This window comes from Chelmon rostratus, chromosome 23, assembly GCF_017976325.1.
Source record: "Chelmon rostratus isolate fCheRos1 chromosome 23, fCheRos1.pri, whole genome shotgun sequence".
In the NCBI taxonomy this organism is placed as follows: Eukaryota; Metazoa; Chordata; class Actinopteri; order Chaetodontiformes; family Chaetodontidae; genus Chelmon; species Chelmon rostratus.
The window spans coordinates 811,344-819,798 of record NC_055680.1 but is presented as its reverse complement, the minus strand read 5'-3'; positions in this window follow the sequence as shown (position 1 = coordinate 819,798).

Below are 8,455 nucleotides of genomic sequence, written 5' to 3'. Positions count from 1 at the left end.
ACTGGCACACACAGAAGAAATTTGAAGCTTGTGATTGGATATTTCTTACTGAAATGCACATTGGGAGTCACTGTCGCCGAGTTCTTGCTCATGTGGGAATTGTCCTGAGACAACTTCGGTTGTGATTTGGCGCTATGTAAATAAAAATTTAATTGAATCATAATTAATTGCTCCCCCAAAGTTTTTCTGTTTGTACCAGGTTTGTGGGAAAATTAATGTGGCTATTAGTTCCAGAATGCTCAAATGAGTTCCTCCCACTTTGCATCTCCATGTGAACTAGTAAACCAGTGAGTGTGAGGATGTCCCTGCTGACAGCGAAGCTCCCAGCGTTTCTCAGGAAACTGGAGGCATTGCAGTTTTTGAAAAACAAGATCCAAAATGGTTGCGGCTTTGATCAGTCCTGCACTTTGATACTTCAGTTTGAAAAAGGAAGTATCTTGCATTGCAGTGGATTTCTGGCAAGTTTAATATGCAACTTCATTTTTATTTCCAGATTTCTGTCGTACATAAATATTTTAACCTGTTTAAAGACACCAGAAGAACTAAAGAAGCTCACCTGTTGATATGCTACAACTTGAATGACTTGAAATTTCTCTGAAATGCACATGGTCTGGCCTGGATGTGAAGTGTCATCCTGTGAGAGTCAAAATCTGACAAAATAGCTGGAGGACACAGGGTAAGCAGATTTCAAATTAAAGTAAGGATTTTGTTCTCAATGCTTCAAATGCACTTTTAGTGGTTTTGTCATTAACAACCTTCCATATTGGAGCCATGTAGGCCAAGTATGATGAAGTAATTTAGTAATTTGAAAATAGGTTTATGTGGTTTCAAGAGGGAAATCTTTATATACTCAGTATAGTATTCTGTTATGGTGAGGACTGACACACTGTCATACACTGTTCAGTTGGCAGCCACCACATTCTGTATAATATACATCTGTCAGCAAATAGAGACCACAAATACAAAGGAATGTAGTATCTACATGCCACAAACTTGTTATTTTCTGCTCTTTTGAGCTATTGACTGGAGCAGTCAGGATGGGAATGCTTCAGTGTCAACAATGTACAGAAATGAAAGTGGAAAACAGCTGAAGTCTGACAGAGATGGAGTTCATGTTGAGGGACGATATAGTTAAAGATGGAGGAGGTCATGAAGCCATGATAACAGGCTTTCAGGTTCAGTGTCTGTTGCTCTTGGCTTCAGTGAATATCCAGCTGGCAGGCAGTACTCAGCCTCAGGATTTAGATGGCATGTGGATGCATCCTATAAAGCAGTGTTTGAGGGAAGTAGTCTGCTATATACAGCACACTGTACACTCCATTGTTGTTATTGCTTGTTCCAAAATGTGAAGACAAACACACTGTTCAACTTTGGTTTAATAAAACTTGAAACAAATTTCCACTGGGGTTTTCCACATGGCCCCACCACTGTCAAAGTTGCCGTTTGGGTGAATAACTAAGCTATCATTATCCAGGTGTGCATCTTCATAAAAGTCCAGGTAATCTGAGGTGAAGTTTGCCCACTGTGAATGCCTGTGGTCTAACACCACTTCATGAACAGGGAGAGACTAAACATACAGTATAAAGCCAGACTAAGCATATAAAGCCGCCAGGCTCAGATGACACCATATGATCTGAAGCTAGTGGGAAGCTCCATTATGTTTTTACTCCATCTGCAGTTTACTGCTCTCTTCCATGATTCACAAATGAAATAAACTGCTACTGGAGTGTTTGTGACTCTAGTTTTATTCAGTATTAGATGGTAGGCTGCAGTTTCCATTCATTTATGTTAAATATCTGCATTCTACTATAGATCTCAGGTGTGAGTGGTCACCACAAGATCATTGCTGAACATAAAAACTCTTGAGTTCTCAGGATCTCAGATTTCCCTCAGACTGAAGTGTTTGTTGAAACAGATTGCCTCTGGTTATCTTTCATCCATTCAGGTTTATTTTACATGATATCCCTCGCTGTTTCTACAGTGCTTTTTGCAGACTATTGCTTGGTTAATTTCCTGTTCAAATCACCCCCTTTTGCAAATGTACATGATGTCGTTTTGTTTGTTAAAGCCTCTGGTTTCATATGCAGTTTAATGAAGAGCCTGCTTATGGTATGCAGTGTTAACACTACAACAATATGCACTAACCTTCCTTACACAAGCTTAATTTTAGTCATCAGTAAGTAAGCACAAGCGATTTTGATTTTTATATCAGTGAACCAAAGACTAGCTGAGAAGGTGTTCATTTGGTAGATAGCACCTTGCCTCTGAAGCCGTCTGTGTTGGTCTCTCTGTTTTGAGGACGTTGGGCTATTTACACAGCAACTAAAGAAATCTCACCAAAATTATTGGGAATCATTTTCTGGGTGCCATGAATACCCATACCAAGTTGCATGCATCTTTGCTTTTCATACTGATTGGAAAGCATGTATTTGGCATGTAAAATCATATTTCTAGTCATTAACAGCTGATAACTGGGACACTTTCAGCAGCAAAGTATTAGTGAGGCAGCCATGACTGATCTGGAGAGAATATCCACATTAGAAAAAAAAAATCAATTGTTTGTTCAAACGGCAGATGTTTTGTGATACCCTCATAGGGCTCATACAACTCTGGCCAACAAAGTATGTGTCTATGACAGAGAGGAGTAATGTTCACATCCCGTCTACTACCAACAATCAGTGTTGGTTTCTTTTCACCATGTCCACAATGCTTCCCTAACATTTGCCAAGTAGGCAAAACAACCTCCAACAGAGGTCTGCCCACTCATTTGTTCTGGAGCTTGGTCTTTGTCTTCATCAGCAGATAAAAATGCTACTGTGGGTGTTGTTGTACAAACAACCAATTTTGTGGTTTAGTTTGAAGCACCTGATGAATCTGGCCGACAAGAGATGTGTGTTTGCTTTCCCTTCACAGGCATGTAGGAAGTCCATTTGTTGACAATGTCTTACTTTGGCACCATCTTGTGGAAGTACAGACAATGACAGACGGCAACATACACCAGGGATCCCTTCTCTTCCTCCCCTCCATGTGTCTGACCCACTGGCATGAAAAAAAAAAGGCTTACACATAGTAACTTAAGCAACTGCTTTTTAACAACAAGAAGGAGTATCACACCTTCTGCCCGTGGTCTGTTTCTGTCTCAGCATGAACTCCTTACCGTCTGATCAAAGTTTCTGCTGTAGGTTGTAAAAATGGTTTTTAAACTTGGTTTCATGATTCTGAAGCAGATGTGGGTCTACCCTCTTGAGAGAGGATGGAAATATTATTATCGAATCATGTTATACTAATGACAGACAGGGTTTTTTTCATACTTGACTGCAAAATCACCAAGCTGTTTCCATTTAATGACCATGAACGAGTCAAAGAGTCCTCTGGAGCTTCTGTGTTTGGCCATGAGAATATGTGAGGTCACCCTGTCAGCAGAGGGTGAGCTGGACTTTCACAGCCTCCTAAAGAAACCTTTTTCACATTGACCTGCCTGTTAGGGTGGAGAGGGGCTTTGCAGTATGACAGTCTGTCCTAAAATCTATACTAACTTTCTGTGCGCTGGACAATAGATCACTAAGTTATGGCCACTTTGTACTGGCTACAACTTAATGACTGATGGTGCTGATCCACCAAACCACAGTGTGGACACAAGTGCATCTTTAGATACATGCAATAAATGTCAAAGGTATTCCACCGATAAGTTGACCAGGCATGATCCTAGTCAACCAAAATTGCTTAAGTCATCAGCCTTTATCAGTTTTTCATATAGAAAACAGTACTGTAAAAAAACCCACCTCAGGTAATCATCAGATGATGAAATCCATTCCAGATCGGCTAGCCTGAGTTTGAAGGCTTATTAGAGAAGAAAACACTGCATAGTGGTCTATGATCATCACTCATCATTCCAGATGGCATTTTAACCATCAGGAAATTACAGGACATGGTCTGTGGTAGACGTTCAGCAGGACAAAGCCAGGAGACTCCTGAGGTGTCTGAGAGTAAGGGGAGGAACAGAGGCAGGGACATGCTGCAAAGACACTGTGTGAGGTGGATTTAAGTGAAAAATCATTGCTAATTAAGACCATATTTCACTTTTTACACTTGCATAATTCTGCAAAGTTTTGGTTCGCTGCAATGCACCATTTCACGTCCATGTTTGTGTTGTTGTAGAACAACACCAATAGTACAAATAGCGCCCAAATAGTTTAGTTCTTCAGGCCTGAATTGTGTATAATTAATGAGTCATGATGTGACAAATGTCCAGTAGATTCACAGGAAAAGGAAGAATGGTTGGATAAATATTACTGAGTGCCGTCTGCATCCCTCCATTACCTTCAGAAACAGTGTGAATGCCTGCTGAACAAGGAGCCCTCTGTTTTCACACGTGACGGACTATTTCAAATAAGCACACCCACAGCTCAATGAGATACACATGTCCCTGTCGACATGCCTCTTGTCTGTCCAAACAAACCTGGACCGTCGCTGATCCATGGAAACGAGCAGCCTACAGCCCGCTTCCCCCCGTGTGACCGCCAGCCTGTCAGAGGAAAGCAAGAATTAAAAACAGCCTCACATCTGTAGTCTGTGTGTGAGAGTGTGTGTGTGTGTGTGTGGATGGTTCTTACAGTATTCTCTCTGAATCCATGTGTTAAGCAGGTTAAAGACCCTGACAGAAACAACATTTTTGCGAAGTGAGGTCATTTGGGACAAAGGAAAATTCCACTTTTTACAGCCTAAGTCTTGTTTATGTAGTTTGGGCCATCGTTCTTGGCAGCTATTATAACACCAGCTTCATTTATGTGGAGACTTCCTGACTGTCTGACAGAGTGCATGAGTTTAAACACAGTTTAACCACATCAGCCAAACCATTTAAACCATCTACGTAACTTTTGAAAGAAAAAAATTACACAATCATCTTCTCATAAGAATGAAAAGCTGGGCTTATAAGCATTAAAACTTGCTAAATCAGTAGTTTGTATCCAGGGAAGCAGTGAAGAAATGCATGTAGCTGGTGATGGTCATCGCAATATTAGTATGACAAAGTGTGTGTGTGTGTGTGCGACTGCACGGTCTGATCGTCTTAAATTGCCCTTACAAGGGGACAGTAATGAAAGCATGTCCTCATATCCCCAGTCTGCAGCAAAAAAAAAAATGAATGACTTCATGTTTTGAAAAGAAGAAAAAAAAAAACAGCAAGCACATGGAGCTGACTGCAGTCTGAACACACGACCGGGCCAACAGCCACATTTATAGTTCCTTCTGTCTCTGGGATTCAACATTTTGAGAAGTATTCTCACTGGTTTGGAAGGCTCACAGTCTTCTACCCAATAATTCTGCCCACAAGATTGATAATATGAAACATAAGAGTTCATAAAATATGATTCTTTGACACACATATTAAAACTATCTATGACCTCAGGGAAAAACTGGACTGTAGGTATCTGATGGTCCTGGTGCTGATGGAGCTGAACCTGGGGCTGGATGGAAGCTTTCTAAAGAGGTATTGAGCCAGGTGTGATGGGTCTGCCACTATCCCACTGGCCTGCTGTCTGACTCTGTCATCATACAGGACCTGTGAGCTGTCTGCATGATGCATTCCTGTCTGTGCTTGGTGTGGTCGGGCACCACACTGTGATGGAGGAGGTGCGGACACTCTTGGCGGTTGCTCTGCAGCACTGGATGTTCCTAAAATGCCTCGCAAGCAGGCTATCGGTAGGCACATCCAAGACTACTGGACGCAGCTACCAGAGAACACGCAGCTCAGGCAGGTGTGTGAGACAGAAGCACAGTTAGAGTGAAATAAGACATTTCTAACCAAAGATTTCCAAGGTGTGAAGTTGAGTTGGGCTGGCAGTATTGACTGGGAGAGAAGAGAGAGTGGCTGTCCAGAATTAACTTACTGACTGGTGTTTCTTCCTCCATTAAGTGGGTCATCCTGCTGAGTTAGTGAGATCAAGATTTCATTGCAACAGAGTTCAGTTGAGAAGTGAGTATGGTTGTTGTGATGAGCTGTGTAGGTCACCTACCTTTGATGATTTATTTGTGGCCTAGAAGCTAAAAACAGTAAGTGCAACATGCAGCTTTAGTAAGGCAAATTGTCTGTATTTGAATTGTCGTTGAAGCTGATGTGAAAAACATGAACGACCAGATGTGTTTTATTGTGAAACTGAGATAATAAAAACGTTATATATAAAAGAACAGTTTCATTCAGAGTTTTATTTCAGTTATTGTTAAGGGTTTTTTAGCTGGGTCCAAACTGAGTTGAACTGGTATTCTGAAGAGGGTGATGGTTGACTGGCAACCTTAGAGGAAGTTTCAAAGGAAATGACTAACCTTGAAGGAAATAAGGATTTTTCAAGAGACTATTGAGGGCAAATAATTGAAACAATTTGGGTTGAACAGAGAGTACATTTATTCTACCAAGAGCTGACTACTTTCTCTATTCAGCTTGTATTCATACATGTATGAAATTTCAAAAGTATTCCCAGCGAAATTCACTAAAAGCATAAAGTCGCAGTATTCAGGCTGTGACTGATATTTTAAAGATATTTAATAAAGCACATTACTAATACTGATACGTCGGTGCATGCTTGGTGTGGGTCCTAATAAATTGTAGGGGTCTTAAGAAGATACACTGTCTGGGAAGAAGAAAAATATGTCTCATTACAACTTTTATTATTATTTTTTGATAAAGTTCTCAGAACTTTCATTGTTCTTTGTACTTGTGTGAAATATTGAAGAGATTTAGCTCTTTAGGCCTCAAATATTTACTTGAAGCCATGTTAGAAGAAACATCTCTGGTGTAACAGCAAACAACTCTCAGACATTTCAAACATGACCAAGAGATTCAAAAGCTCTCTGATTTGTTTCTAAGAGGCCACAAGCCAACGAGTTTAATAACCAGCTACATCACCACCACAACCAGCAGCCCCACCAGCTACATCACCACCACAACCAGCAGCCCCACTAGCTACATCACCACCACAACCAGCAGCCCCACCAGCTACAACAGCATCACCACAACCAGCAGCCCCACCAGCTACATCACCACCACAACCAGCAGCCCCACCAGCTACATCACCACCACAACCAGCAGCCCCACTAGCTACATCACCACCACAACCAGCAGCCCCACCAGCTACAACAGCATCACCACAACCAGCAGCCCCACCAGCTACAACACCACCACAACCAGCAGCCCCACCGTCTTCACCAGCTACAACACCACCACCACAGCCAGCAGCCCCACCAGCTACAACTCCACCACAACCAGCAGCCCCACCAGCTACAACAGCATCACCACAACCAGCAGCCCCACCAGCTACAACACCACCACAACCAGCAGCCCCACCGTCTTCACCAGCTACAACACCACCACCACAGCCAACAGCCCCACCAGCTACAACACCACCACAGCCAGCAGCCCCACCAGCTACAACTCCACCACAACCAACAGCCCCACCAGCTACAACACCACCACAACCAGCAGCCCCACCAGCTACAACACCACCACAACCAGCAGCCCCACCAGCTACTCCTTGATATACTCAAGCTGTTGTAGATTTCTTTTTGATTCTAATTAAAGGAATTTCAATATCCAAGCAGATTATTGTCAAAGTTATCTTTCAGTCACCTGAATGCTTTACATGACCCTGTATATCTGTAGTGATGTACGGACTGAGGCAATAGATTTGTTGATGCATTTTAAGTGCAGGTGACTGTTTCACATTTTCACACAGGTAAGATCCTCCCATTACTCTTTTCTTTTGGCAGATGTACAGCATACTTGGGAAGGAAAGGACGTCCACTACATCCTATGATATGCTCTGTTTGAAAGTGATTGAGAAGCCTCTTGGAGTTCTATTATTCTATTTTGTGAAGGACTAAATACAATTTCATTCTTTTAGCTTCATGAGGAATATATTAAAAAGATCACATCTGTAACGCAAGAATGAAAATGTGCCACTTCTTACTGAGGGAATGTTATTTTAAACCCAAATTCTTCCAGTTTCGTTGTGACATTGTCATCGATGTTGTTATACAGTCACTGTTTTCATATATTTCTACCATGACAGATTAGGTTTATAATGAGTCATATCTGTCATTATCACGATTTCACTTGTTTATATATTTAAGCTGATGTCTGATTTTACTCTTAAAGTACATTTATGTGCATCTGCATACATATGTGGATTCCTTATTTTGCTTTTAAATCTATTTTCTCTTGCACATGTTGAAAACTTCACCAAAAGGAAAATGCTGCCTGAATGTGTTTCCTCTGTCTTCATATTCTTAGTGCAAGGTTGTTCAGTATGATCTGTGGAACATACAAAATAAAACACCTGATGATGACAGGGCATCATCTGTGCATTGCAGAGGGGGGGTCACATGTTGTGGCAGGTTGAAAAGACAGCCTGGAATAATGTGTTACACTTTTCAGAATCATTTACAACAATATTGAAAGGTA